This window comes from Paralichthys olivaceus, chromosome 11 (assembly GCF_024713975.1).
Source record: "Paralichthys olivaceus isolate ysfri-2021 chromosome 11, ASM2471397v2, whole genome shotgun sequence".
In the NCBI taxonomy this organism is placed as follows: Eukaryota; Metazoa; Chordata; class Actinopteri; order Pleuronectiformes; family Paralichthyidae; genus Paralichthys; species Paralichthys olivaceus.
In genome coordinates, this window is record NC_091103.1 from 23,686,539 (window position 1) to 23,699,845 (window position 13,307).

Genomic DNA, 13,307 nt, shown 5'->3' on the forward strand with positions numbered 1-13,307 from the left:
CTCACTCATCACCCCTCACTGGTGCTGCAATGCACTATGTGTGATGCTGATGGAAGTCCATTTATTTTTCATACAACCCTGCAGTTTACTGCCGGCTTCGTTCAATCGTGTTCGGTGTAGAGGAAGAGCACAGAGGAGGGAAAAAAGAGGACTTGGAGCAGAAATGGATGAAATGCCACTGCGCTCATTTGCAGGAAGCAATATTCTCTGAGGGACAACATAGTCACATGTCACACCACAGGCTGCATTCAGGCTTGTTGGTATCCTTTCCCCACACAGAACACTTTTAAAGGTGAAAGCTTTAATGCTCAAATGATTTCCAGTGTGTTTCAACCCTGACACTGTCACATAATGCAATAATTTTTTGGCAGGTCCAACAGTCGCTATTTGTGGAAAAGGTTTTTGCGTCATAGGTGAGCTTTGATTTCTCTCTGTTCTAGATTTGCTCTCACTGGTTTCAATGTTAATATGATGTGAAATTAGCCTGAAACTAATTAGTCTGTTTCAAGCTGAGATGAGGGGCTTAAGTAGCAGACGCGATTTTCTTTGGTCAGTACAGTTAAAGACAACCCACTGTGCCGTGACCTTGGATTTTACGGTACAGCTTCATTCGTTCAGGTCTGAAATATGTGAAGCAGCTGGTCAATGCTGATGATATTTTAGAAATTAAAAGTTGCTAGTTGCTTCTGCACAATAAAACCTCCTATTATTGCGACTTTGCATTTTCTCTACAAGGACATGTCCAATTTAGATTCAAAAGGACAGGAAACTCAAAACTGATTTGAAGGGAGGGGGGAGGGAAAATTGTGTATAAAATCAAATAATCCTTAAACTCATAAGAGCAAAATCAAATCAGTGGTCGGGCATAAACAAATCTACTCAGCCACTATCAAATCAGCACAATCACAAGGACAACAGATCTATGGCCTTGTTCGTAAGTGGAATTAAAATAGATCTTTGGTGATCTGATACCAAGTGGACAGCTTTATGTGCGTCAAGCATTTTTGAAGAGGCCACCTCCAAGTATGACCTAAAATACCATTCAAACAGAGAAAAAGGCCAACACGTATAGAAAAGGTTTTGATTAGGTAAAGATCATTTAATCTTATTTGCTTTTAGATTATTTGGTATAAACAGATGCAACATAAACAAACTGCAAGCATCTTCCTGCAAGGAGCAATGATTATAGTAGCTGATGATTTCTAACACCCATCTGTAGAGCTACAGGAAAGCCAAGTTCTGCATGACTCAATAAAACATAGTTCTCAGATAGCTATGGAATTAAAACAAGATAAAATACAAGAAGATATAAAACAAACACTAGTCATAACAAAGACTAAGTTCTCAGCAGACTACATTCCTCCACGACAGTCCCCTATGAAACCAAATTCACTACATCCAGATTTTTTATTCGCATCGAATTGCTCACACTCAAATATGTCACCTAAAAGGTATTTTTCCATCAAGATCCATGAAATATTTGGAGAAAAATATTGAAAAACGGCTAAAATGTTAAAGAAAGTAAAACAAAAACAAAAGTCCTGGTGGCGCACCTTAATTTAATGGCTTCTTCCTTTGGTCATGCCCCAGCCCTCCCCAAAAGCTCTTGGGGTTGTTATGTTCTACTGCATTTTGAGTTTCCAGAATATTCGAAGGCAATGTTAAAATGGCCTCAGTTCTGTGCACTGTTTTCTCTAATGCTGCTGGAATCCAACATCAACTCTTTATTAAAACACGAAGAAGAAATGCCAGTGTTGTTAGAGATGCTCTCGACCACCAGAACACCCAGTGTGCTCATCTAATGTTAACTCACGTTACAAAGTTAATGCTGCCGACTGTCCCCTGTCATCATCCTCCTCCCTCATACATAAATAAAAAGACATCAACAATTAGACTGGAAAATGCTGCCCGTAATTTGACAGTGTGACAGATTGTGGACGCAGCTAAGTGGGTCGCAGATCTTTTTCAGTGGGATGCATGAGGGAACAAGCAAGGCTCGGATGATTTATCTGTTACAAGCCCCCTAATGAAATACATAACCACAGGAGATTCCAGCCACCCACAGACCAGAAGGAAGAATCGTTTTATTGTGACTCCAGATCAACAACAAAATCAGCTTCAGGGAAAAAGCACGGATATTTACAATATACCCACCCGGGAAAGTTGTAAACAATCAGAACATATAAAGCTGCGTCCACGCGAGAGACCGATGGGCAAACATCCAATTCATAAAATCCAGTTCTCACGTCAGGACTAATTGGGGATGACACTTCAATGTGGTTGTCACACCAGGCTGCGTTACACGATTAATGCCAAAATACTTTATGCTGCACAAGAAATTCTGATTTCTTTACTCTGAATTCTGAAGATTACTCATCAACCACATCAGACGTAGGCTTATAAAATCATAAGCTACAGGGCAATATGTCTTCTGTTCTCACTTTGTCACAGTCTGTAAATGGAAAAATGTTATTTGAACACAGAGGATTTGGATTCTGTTCGGTCTCCACTGGACAATAACTGGATTTATGGCAGGAAAGACTCCACAGAAAACTATCTAGACCATTAATATCAGAGGAAAGTACTGGACCATAAATGTCTCCTGTTCTGATTTACGTCAGAACCGCTCTAGTTCACAATGATGTCAAAGAAAGCTGATACTGTTTATGTTTCCATTCTATGGGGTTTTGTCATTCCTGAAATATGTGACAGGTAGATTTAAAAAGGTGCTTTGTGCTATTAAAGACGACTTTAAAAAGCCCAGCTTTTATTTGACAAATACTTGGGCCTGTTGGAACAGGAACCAGGGAAAACTGCCCCGACTCCCACCTGCTCTTCTTCTCCTTTGAAACCCCCAAGGACAGAAAAATGACAAAAATGTTTGAGGAAACAATGAAGATTCTTGCACAGAGGCCAAAATCTGACTGAAGACTTTCAAAAACAAGGTGATGACAGTGTCAAACACCTGGTCGCACAGTCCTATACTCATAGGATTCATGAACAGCAATACAAACTTATGATGCACTAAGAAAAAATTGGTTGCACCCACTGAAATCAGATGTGACAGAAGGAACACACAAATCAAGCTTAAGTCTGATACAATCTGATTTTGACTCTTGCACAAACAATCCTGTTACTTAACCCCACTCCACTGGTGAAAGGCAAGAATGCACCGTGCCGACTAGTTACAAGCTCCAACACAAAACCCTGTAATCTGAACACAGAGATAATAACACAGGTAGTTGTACGGAGGAAGAGGAGGAAGAGGAGAGGGGGGGTTACCACTGAAAGAGGGCACAGCTCACATTTCCCTGCTGATAAAGTCATATGCTTCTGTGTGAGTGGAAATACCAAACAGCAATCTCTTGTTCTCATGACTCATTTTCTGTTCCCGAATGTGCCCGACTGTATTTAAGACTCGATGAGGCCAGAGGGGAATTTAGCATCAGCATCCTCTTTCCATGAAAAACATCCGCACCAGAGCAGCATTTATTTGGGATATTGGTGAACAAAACAAGCACTTCCTCCAGACTTAATAGAAAAAAAATTATACACCACTGTCATATAGCCAAAGAGTAATTTTTTCTGACTTGGAAAGTGTAGCCCGAGAAACTCTGAATAGCAAACAGCTGGAAAACAAAAAGAGGGGCTTTCAGTGATAATCAAAGCAGCCTGACTTGTGTTGGAATCGCTTTGTGCCAAGTCGTGGCACAGAAAGTATCATGAAGCAACGGGCTAGCCAGGGATTTGATGCATCCAGCCAAGATTATACAGCCAAACTCAAAATGTGTCGAGAATACAGCATTCGGAAAAACTGGGCAGGTAAATTAATCCAATTAACTGCCATTGAGATAATACTTTTCTTCTTGTTCCTTTATATTTTAAATTGAATTATGAGTTGATTGTATCCATATGAATCCATTTGTGACAGATGACAAAAAAAAAAACACTGACAAAAAATCGAGTCAGTGTCACAAGCCGAAGAATTGATTTCACGTCTCTGAGGACAGACTGCATGTGACCCGTCTGGCCCCCGTCATGAGAGGCTCAGGTGGTCGTGTGCTATGAGCCTTTAGATGGAGGCCAGCACACATCAAGCGGCACGAAGGCGACAGTACAGCCGGTGAAAGACCTGGTGGCTGGACAGAAGCAATCGATGGTGGAAAAAGTAAATACTGAAAGTGAGATTGGCAATTCCACTTGGAATTTGGAGAGAAAAAGTTAAGATGATTAATAAAACTGCAACTTTGTCTGCGAACACTGCAGACTGGGCTAAGTGGGACGTCTATTGTGTGTGAGTTTAGCGAGTTAGCATTCTAATTTACATGATTCAAAACTGACATGGGTTTAATTTGAGATTCTCTGTGCAGCCAAGTAGGATTCAGTGTCCACAGATGACAGGAGCACTGAGTAATGGCGCCTGTTCATGTTTCACCAATTTAACTGTATATTATATATTTTTTGCATGGTTATATATATTTGGTAAGCAAGAGCCCTATCTCTGCAAATATCAACACTTAGGAACATTTTAAAAGTGAACTGTTTAGCGTTAAACCTGCAGGCTCTGGTCTTGGAGCCTGTGTTTTGGCAGCAGCTGGTGTTTAGCCTGGTGACACCTTGGTCACCTCCAGTGTTTTCTCTGGGGCAACGCTGTGTGCAGAGGTCACTGCTGCTTCTGCTGCCATTTTAAGCTGTGAGGGGTTTGTGTCTAGCAGATGCTGCAGGTTTTGTCAAATCTTTTGTCCACTCTTTAGGTCTGTAAGAATGGTATATGGTAAAAAGTATTTTAGACCATATTTGTGATAAAAGTTTAATTTATGTCTTTTTGGCTGTGTATCCTGGTTTTTACGACACACCTCACCTTTATGTGATGCCTTCTTTTTATCCTTTTGTGTTATGACTTTTTTTATTTTGGTTTGCTTTTATGTTGTCTTTTTAATAGTTCCCATTCTTTCTATTTGACCTTTTACGTGATGCAGAATGTTATTTATTTATTTATTTTATTCACTTAGTAAACCTTGTCTTTAAAAGGTACTATGTAAATAAAGTTATTATTATCATTACTACGCAGTGTTAAACTGGCAGTAAATGGTATGTAAACATAAAATATCCCAAATGTATTCAATTACATGCTATGTTGGGCACAAATGTCTTTCTATACTCGTCCACGCTGACTAAAGAAGGCGTCAGTTTCTTTCATCTTCATCATCAATGCCAGAAATTAGCTTGTCCACAACCGAGGTGCTATCAGACCACATCCTGCCTGTGGCTCTTTAGCTCCTCATCGACGACCCTTTTGAAGTCCTTTAACAGCTGTTAATTGGAGGTATACGTCAGCTGCAGACCACTGTTGAGGACAAATGGGGGGGGGGGATGCAGGTTGTGGGTTTTCAGTGATCCCCCCTCACGACAGTCCTGCGGGGGGAAGGGATCTTTGCTTTTTCAAAGTGGACTTTTGCATGTTTTTGGTTTTACCAGACAGACGGCTACATTAGAGCAAATTATTACTCAAATTGAAGGGCATCTACAAAAATGTTTGCAGAACCACAAATTAATTCTGATTACTGTGCTCGATAGATATATGGTCCACATATTATCACCTTTGATGTTACACAGTAACTTAATCAAAGCAAATGTCCTCTAAATTATCTCTAATATCATGATGTCATCTTGCTTAAATTTCCTTTCCCTTAACAATATCTACACTCCTCGATTCTTAGGATCTACAATAATTATGTAGGACAGATCATCAGTGATAATTCCCCTTAATTCTTCTAGTAGCGACTGCTTCAAGATCTGTTAATGTAAACGTTGGGCTCATTAAGCTGATTTTGACTCAAGACAAAGTTTTTTAAAACTTAACTAAAAATATTTTTTAAATGTGAAACTTAAATCAGATGCTGAAGCAAAATGCACCTCCAGCCAATGTGCATGATCACACTCGAAGTCAAGCTCAACATCTCACAGTTTGCGATTGAAGTATTAATCGGGGAAGAGCATGAAAGGACTTTGTGTAATGGACAGAAAAAGGGGCTGAGAATCACCAGAGACTAACACGTTGACCTTCTCAGAGCCTGTAACTGTCCCTGCCAGTGAAAAGGTCTCCCCTGGCTACACGAAGCATCAACACTCATCTGCCTTCACATATCTCACATTCCAGGCTTACAATTCACTCCTCCACGCTGTCCACTCAAATCACACCCAACAATATCCCCCTCACACGAGGAGCAACTGTGCCTGACGGTTTTATGGTTATAGATTTGTGATCAATGGTATCGAAGCTCGGACTCCCTGGTTAACCAAAACACCATCTAGTGTTATGCAAGGTTTCTGTTGCAATGGCAAGCTGGAATATAATCTCCCAAGCACTGGCACAGATGGTGACCATTTTAAAACAGCTGTAAAATGAAAGCAGATATTTGTGGAAAGGGGAAAATTCAAAATATTGTCCTAGTGTCAAATACATCAGAGAGATTTCATGTCAATAAAGCTGCTTTCAGACAAGCACTGAACGCAAATGTCCAAGTGCCCCCCCCCCCCCCAGGGAAAGAATGTACGAGGAAGCTGTCGGAGAACACAGCGAAAAAAAGATCCTCTGCAGGATTCACCACAAGCGAGTGGGAGTTTTGATGATGTTTCTCATGCAATAGATGCAAAAATGAAAACAAAAACAAGTATTTGGGTACCACACGTAGAAGACACCACCTGTTGTGTCATTTTAATGTGAAGGGCAAACTCTGGTGAAAGTCTGGACAAAAATCATGTCATGCTCATGTCTGAAAACAGCTTCAGAGATTTAAAACATTTTTGCAGCTTCTTCTGTGCTCAAGTATATTTTCTTGCACTGAGCCCAGCTGGCTTTGGGATCTTTGCATTTTATAAAATTCAAATTCAATCAAACGTCCTGCTCTCGGTAAGCCAGCAATGCCACAAAGAAAGCACTGAATGGTCGTTGATGCCTTCGGAGCAGAAGCCCATGCACTCCCGGGTGAGCCATTCACCTACCAATCTCCGTATGACAGCTGACTGGTCCATTCCTTTGCTGGCAGCAGAATAGACACAATGCCAAGGACAAGGAGGAGCCATGATCCTGCATTGGAAATGTGTTTTCTCATCTGGTTCGCTCAGGATCTTCCTCCAAACAGCCAAACGTTTGCTTCCAGGTCAGTGAGTGAAATGGCTTTGAGTGTTTTCCTTTTATGTTGCACCACAAGTACAGGCACACGATCCAAAATCCACTCAAAAACCCATCTGGGTCAACATCAAGGTCCAATCCTGTCCGTTTGATTCCATTATTAATGGAGGAGGAGGAACACACACGGTAGGTTATGTTGTAAATGCCTATTAAAAAAGGAGAATATATCTAGGACTCGGAGATGATGAAATTAGGTGACACCTGTGTTCCATCATCCTGGAAGTGAGACCAAGTTTCCAAATGAAGTTCAAGCATTAAGAGTGTGTTTCTAAGCCACATTTCATCAGTTACATGTTACATGTGCTGAGGAAATCTAAATCCTATCTCTGGACCGAGCCCACCGAGAATCATCCCTGAGCACCACCTCAACCATAACACCCCTGGAGCTCCCAGCTCGCTGCTGCTACACGGTGCACTGAAGCAGAGCGGAGCTGGATACTGACACACATGACTGCACGAATCTGGGTAGAAAATGCATCCATTCCTTCAAGTGGTCGTGATGACAGTTTCCAGCACCTCTTTCACTGCCATGTGATAAAATTTCACGTAGAAATAAATATTTCTGCTTTTAACCAGGTTTAAAAAAGTGGTAATAAAGTGAGTTGTTGTTCAAAGCAGGGAGAGAAACACTGAGAAGCCACGGCTGCTGTGGAGCAGAGGCAATACAATTCATTCCTTTAAAATTAGAAGTGCAATCATCCATGCTCATGAATTATCACTAAATGCTATACTTTCATGTTCAATTATGAACACAAACTTTGACAACTTTTTTGTTTATCCAGTGTGAGAATAGTATAGTGAATTAAGAGAAAGCTTCTTCATATTAATATAATGACCAGTTTGATATAGTGGGATAGATGCTGTTAAAATTTAAATCTCTAATTTCTAAATGACCACAGCTCCATGTAGAGCTTCCTTTCAATGTTTGTGTCCCTGTGTTGTAGGTTAGGGTTATTTTGCTGCCATTTAACTTACATTTATTCATAAGCAATGTCTTGCACTTCTGCAGAGGGCAGTGAGATGCAAAAAGTTCAGTCAAACTTGCAAAAGGGGCCTTGTGGCAGCACAGCAGTGCAACATAGACATGACGACAACATCATTTACTGCAGTATATCCACTTTCCAAACTTGAGGTCTGCATTATATGTTGTCCATGTCTTCTTAACACTGCCAAATTCATTGTGTCAGTGTGTCACAAATACATCACTGAATATTCATACTATTTTGACACGGCTGATCAAACTTTCAGTGAGTGATCAAAAATTTTAAAAATGCGAATGTCAGCAAAGAAAACCACTGGCAGCTGGAGCTCGTGCAGCACCACATGTTTAGACTGGGGGGTTGTGCATTCAAATGGGAGCAAATTTACATACAACAAAAAACAACTTAGCACATGGCTATGTGCAGGTTATTTGTAAAATAAAGATTATTGGGCTACAGCAGAAGTTGGCTATGTAGCATGTTACACCTGAAAATAGGTCTGTCTGTAAGAGAAGCTGCACCAGATTCCAAGAGTTTAAATTAGTCTTATTCAACCGAGCGACTAGAAAACCCTCATTGTGGAGCTGCATGTGCCGTCATGCTGACTTCAGCTGTACATATAGTCTAACTTTTATGGGAAGCTAAGTATCTGAAAGACCACGTAATCTCAGATAAACATCTGCTGGCCTGTAAATCTACAATATAGCCTTTGTTCTATTATACACTGTGGGGTTCAATTAAATGAAGCTCATGACACACGATCATTCAAACCAATCAGTGACTTGTTGTTTTTCATGTTAAAGAAAGAATATGTTAGGTTGAAATAAGATTGAGAGGGTCCCATTGAATGTGTTTTGATATAAAGCTTTTAAAAAGGGGGCAGTTTGTGTTTTATTAAAACTTGCTTCAGTTCTAACAAGAGCATTGTCAAGAGTCAGAGGCCTGAAAGCTGGAGCCCGACCTCCTGTCCCACTAAGCCGCAAACGGTCAATACATTTCCATAACTATGACACCAGATGACCACTTCTCACCCCTCTCCCCACCGCAGGAGTCACACAACAGGCTTTCAAACACAAAGCTGGAATTTTAAATGAACTCACACATCATAAAGTCCCCCTGCAGCCCTCCAGGATGCACCCTGGGAATTCTCCTTGACTTTGACCATCTCTCGCATTTGCAATTCATCATCTCTCCCTTTCTTGGACTCGCCAGCACCGGCCACTGCTTTGTCATTACAATGACACAGACACAAGCTGCATTGTCCACGTCTGGCACTGAATGGAGAGCAACACAATGGCTGGCGGCTGCATGTAGATGGAGGTAAAGATGTGTCCTACAGGTACAAACATGAGGGGGCAACCCCACCCTAAACACAGGCTGCGAGGACCCCAGCAGCACATACAAATACATACACCAATTTCTAAGATGAGAGCATGTGAATGGAAGTAATGAGAAAACAATGTGCAGAGATGATACATCTCGGAGACACTTTACTCCAAAAAGGCACACCCTGATTTACAGGAGCTTTGGTTGCATCTGACACATTTAATTACACAGTGGAATACAGTGAAAATGATGCCTGCAGAAACACACATAAACATTGACTCAGTGTGTATGTGTGTGACTTAAACCAGTGTTATTTAGCACCTCTTTTGGAAAGTGGGAGGTTCAGGGCTGGAAAACCATTTGTCTCCTCTATCTGCAAACGTACAACCAAACACTGGTGCAAAGATGCAAAATAGGAGAACTTACCTCACTGTGCACTTCTAGGAAGTGTCACTTCTGCCTTTTCCCCTCCCTTTGCAGCCACGAGAAATCCCAGGCATCTCTAAAGGCTAAATTTCAAGCTCCACATAAGGGGATGATTGATACTTCTTCTGTCCACCGCAGACTGACTCCTATATGCAAGGATGAGTTGAAGAACTGAGGGAGGAAGGGAGGGAAGGAAGGAGGGAGGGGGTGTGACTGTTTGTAAACCCCCCTCCTCCTCCTCCTCCTGCTGCCGACTCTTTCACACTCTCCACTCCTAGCCTCCCTCCTTGCTCCCTCCGTTTTATAATTCCACCCCCCCTAACTACAAACCTAGTGCCAGCAGGAATGCGTGTTCCCTCCCTTGTCTCCTCCGTAATTGCCCCTCCACTCCCCAAAGAAAAGCATCATGTTTGCACAACATGTTGCAGAATGTAAAAATAGTAAAAAAAAAAAAAGAATTAAGAAAGTAAGATAGACTACAGCATTAAGAGTGATATTCAGAGTTCAGTCTGAATCAGTATAACCTTAAATCTAAACTTAACATCATTTAGGCTGAGACAGAAAATTATTTTGAATCCATGTCTTTACTTTCTGGCTTAAATTAAAATAAATTGTAATGATAGGATTCTGCAAAAAAATCGAACTAATTGTCTCTTTGTCTCTTAGGTGGTGAAGGCTGAGAGGTCGGAGCCTTCATGTCTTGCAGTGCACATTTAGGAGAACTCAGCGGCAGCCCTAAGTGGACCTGTGAACGAGCGAGAGGCTGGGCTTGTTGTTGTCATAGCACCAGTGATGTCGTGCGGCTATCACGTCAGCAGTGACAACAGCGCCTGCTTCAGTTTATTGAGATGATGGAACCGGCAGTAGGGAGCAGGGGGGGGAGGGCAGGGGAGGACGGAGGAGCGAGGGCACGAAGACGTCTGTTCAGCTGCAGCTCTGCATCATGTGCTCCGGCAGCAGCTTTGCATGCATGCACAGCGAGCAGAATAAAAACAAACCCAGAGCTAATCAAGGGTGAGCACAACCACGCAGAGGAGAGGCAGAGCGTTTATCTGAGAGGAGTCCGGAGAATTGAAGTGAATTGCCATGTCTAGACTTTGTGATGACTATGACCAAAATAAAAAGGCACTCAGCACTGTGGTCAGGCTGGCTTCCTCTCAATGTAACTTCAGGCCCTGCCAAGGTTGTGACCCTGATATTAAATGAAACCACTGGGGTTTCGTAGTAAAGGCGGGAATGTCCGGTCTGCAGAAGGAACCAGACACAATAACCAGAGCACTTATCTAATCTCTGAGCTTGATTTCACACAGGTAATCTGTCATGATAACAGAATTTTTGGGGGAGTATTTGTGCCAACTTCCTCTGTTAGTGAAAAGATTTGTCGGGATGTGGTCCAGTGACATAACAGACTCTGAAGCACACGCTACAGTCTGAAGACATGATATCAGGACTGAAAACATAACACTCAGGTATTTCCTGAAAGCAGCACATTTTTATAGAAGTAACTGAAAACCAAAGATTAAGTTTTAGTGAATCCTGAAGTATTCTTATTTATGTTCATTTAAAAAGTTTGATAAGTGTTTAACTCTAGTTCATCTATGCTACGTGATATGAGATCTGCTCATCTCCTCACCCCCCCAAAAAATTCTTGGATCAGGCAGCAGTGCAATAAAATGTCTATCAGTGAATGTGGACTAATGCTGAATCCACGTCTGCGCTCACCACAGGCATTTTAGAAATGTAGATTGCTTTGCTCAGAGCTCAGCTAAACAAACATCGCTTTCTCATCACCGCCACCGGGCTATTAAACCCCCGGGCTGTCCGCACTCAATTTAGGATCTGATTGAGTCGGACGTCCAATACATTGACAGGCCGTTCAATACCGCAGGAGCAATTTGGCAAGTGAGACTATGGTTACAGATCCACGGTAACGCTTCAGACTGCTGATGCTGTCCAGGTGTCACAACCAACTGCAATCACTGCCAATCACCTTCAGGAAAACACAAGGAAAAACAGCTGAAGGCGGTGGAATGACAGAAATCCATTAGTCAGGATTTACAGTAAGTCCTCCGACTGTGACGCTTCACAAAAACTGCAAACACCTTGATTATTTTACGTAAAAAAAAAAAAATACAATATCATTGTTTGAATTCAATCCAGATGAACAAAAGAGCATTTAGAAACTTTTTATGCTTGCATCAAAAGTTTCAAAGATTTATTTAGCGAGATCTTAAAGCAGAGAGCGAACTTTAAAACTTAAAATGAAAACCAAAGGGTTATCTTATTGTTGTATGTGTTCAAGCCCCGGCCAGTAAAAACTGCTGAAACGGTCCCCACCATCTACAGCAAGGACGGCACTCTTTGTTTACAGTGAACTCAATAAGTTGGTGTTGCTGTGTGTGATTTCAGATCCCATGCTGGTGTTCCACAATTAGACCAGTGACGTTCATCTGTCCCACTCTTCCACCGCTCCCTTCACACAGACCACCACTGCAGGCAGAACAAACAACTGCTTCCATTCTGTGTCTGTACCTTCTCGACACAATGGTCGGGCGAAGTAAAGGCACAACATCCCCGCCTTCAACAGACTGTAAAAGTCACCAGGTGACTGATTTCCCCCAAACCGAGTTTGAGCGTCAGTGTGATTGATTTCTTCAAAATAAATTTCAAACTTGCCATTTTGTGCTACACGGAGATTGGTCACAGAAATTCTTGATTATTTTCTCTGAAGTGAGTCGACAGGCCACTTTCTGAAGGAGCCTACACGTCTTGCAAGCTAAATCACATCACCTCCCTTTAAAATAAAGGTCAGTTAATAATTGACTACACACTGCTTTATTACAGCAATTCCGAATAGACCACAGGGCGACACATCATTCAAGATGGTAACTCTAATTTTAAAGCCTCTATTGTGTACTGAATTAACTATAAGAAATGGGGTGCAGTCCACATAAAGACACACACAAAGCTTATTTCAATATAGGAGGTCAAGGCGGGTAGCTCTACAGAACAATACAACTATTATTAGAAAGAGTAGCATGACTATCCCTGACCAAGGTAATGACAATGTGCAGAATAAAGACAAGACACTTTCTTGTCTCGCACCAGTGAAATCCTCAATTAACATACAGGGATGAGTATTACCCACAATTAGGCATCAAGATGTAGACTCAATAACTTTGCTGTTTGTGGATTCAAACCGTATTCTCAAGACTGTGCACAAAGCCACTGGTCCATAAATACAAACACTCATTTCAAAGCTGATTTTACACTGAGGCTGACTGTAAGCAGCATCTGAATATACAACCACAAAATAGAATCCATTGCCACAAGGGCTCACTTCTTTATTTTCTTGAAGGTCTCCACAATCACAACACAGC

At 41.6% G+C, this 13,307-nt stretch overlaps 1 protein-coding gene across 4 annotated transcripts in view; it reads right to left on the reverse strand.

Annotated features, from left to right (window-relative positions):
• The window catches only part of tiam1b (TIAM Rac1 associated GEF 1b), a 44,308-nt gene that overhangs the window by 23,431 nt on the left and 7,570 nt on the right, over positions 1 to 13,307 (reverse strand). The window contains exon 1 of one of the 4 annotated variants that reach the window (XM_020088406.2): positions 9,928 to 10,067. The exons of the other annotated variants lie outside the window; for them this stretch is intronic. The gene's annotated coding sequence lies outside the window, so the exon portion shown is untranslated. Of the gene's footprint in view, positions 1 to 9,927; positions 10,068 to 13,307 lie in introns of those variants that run through there. 4 annotated transcript variants of the gene reach the window in all.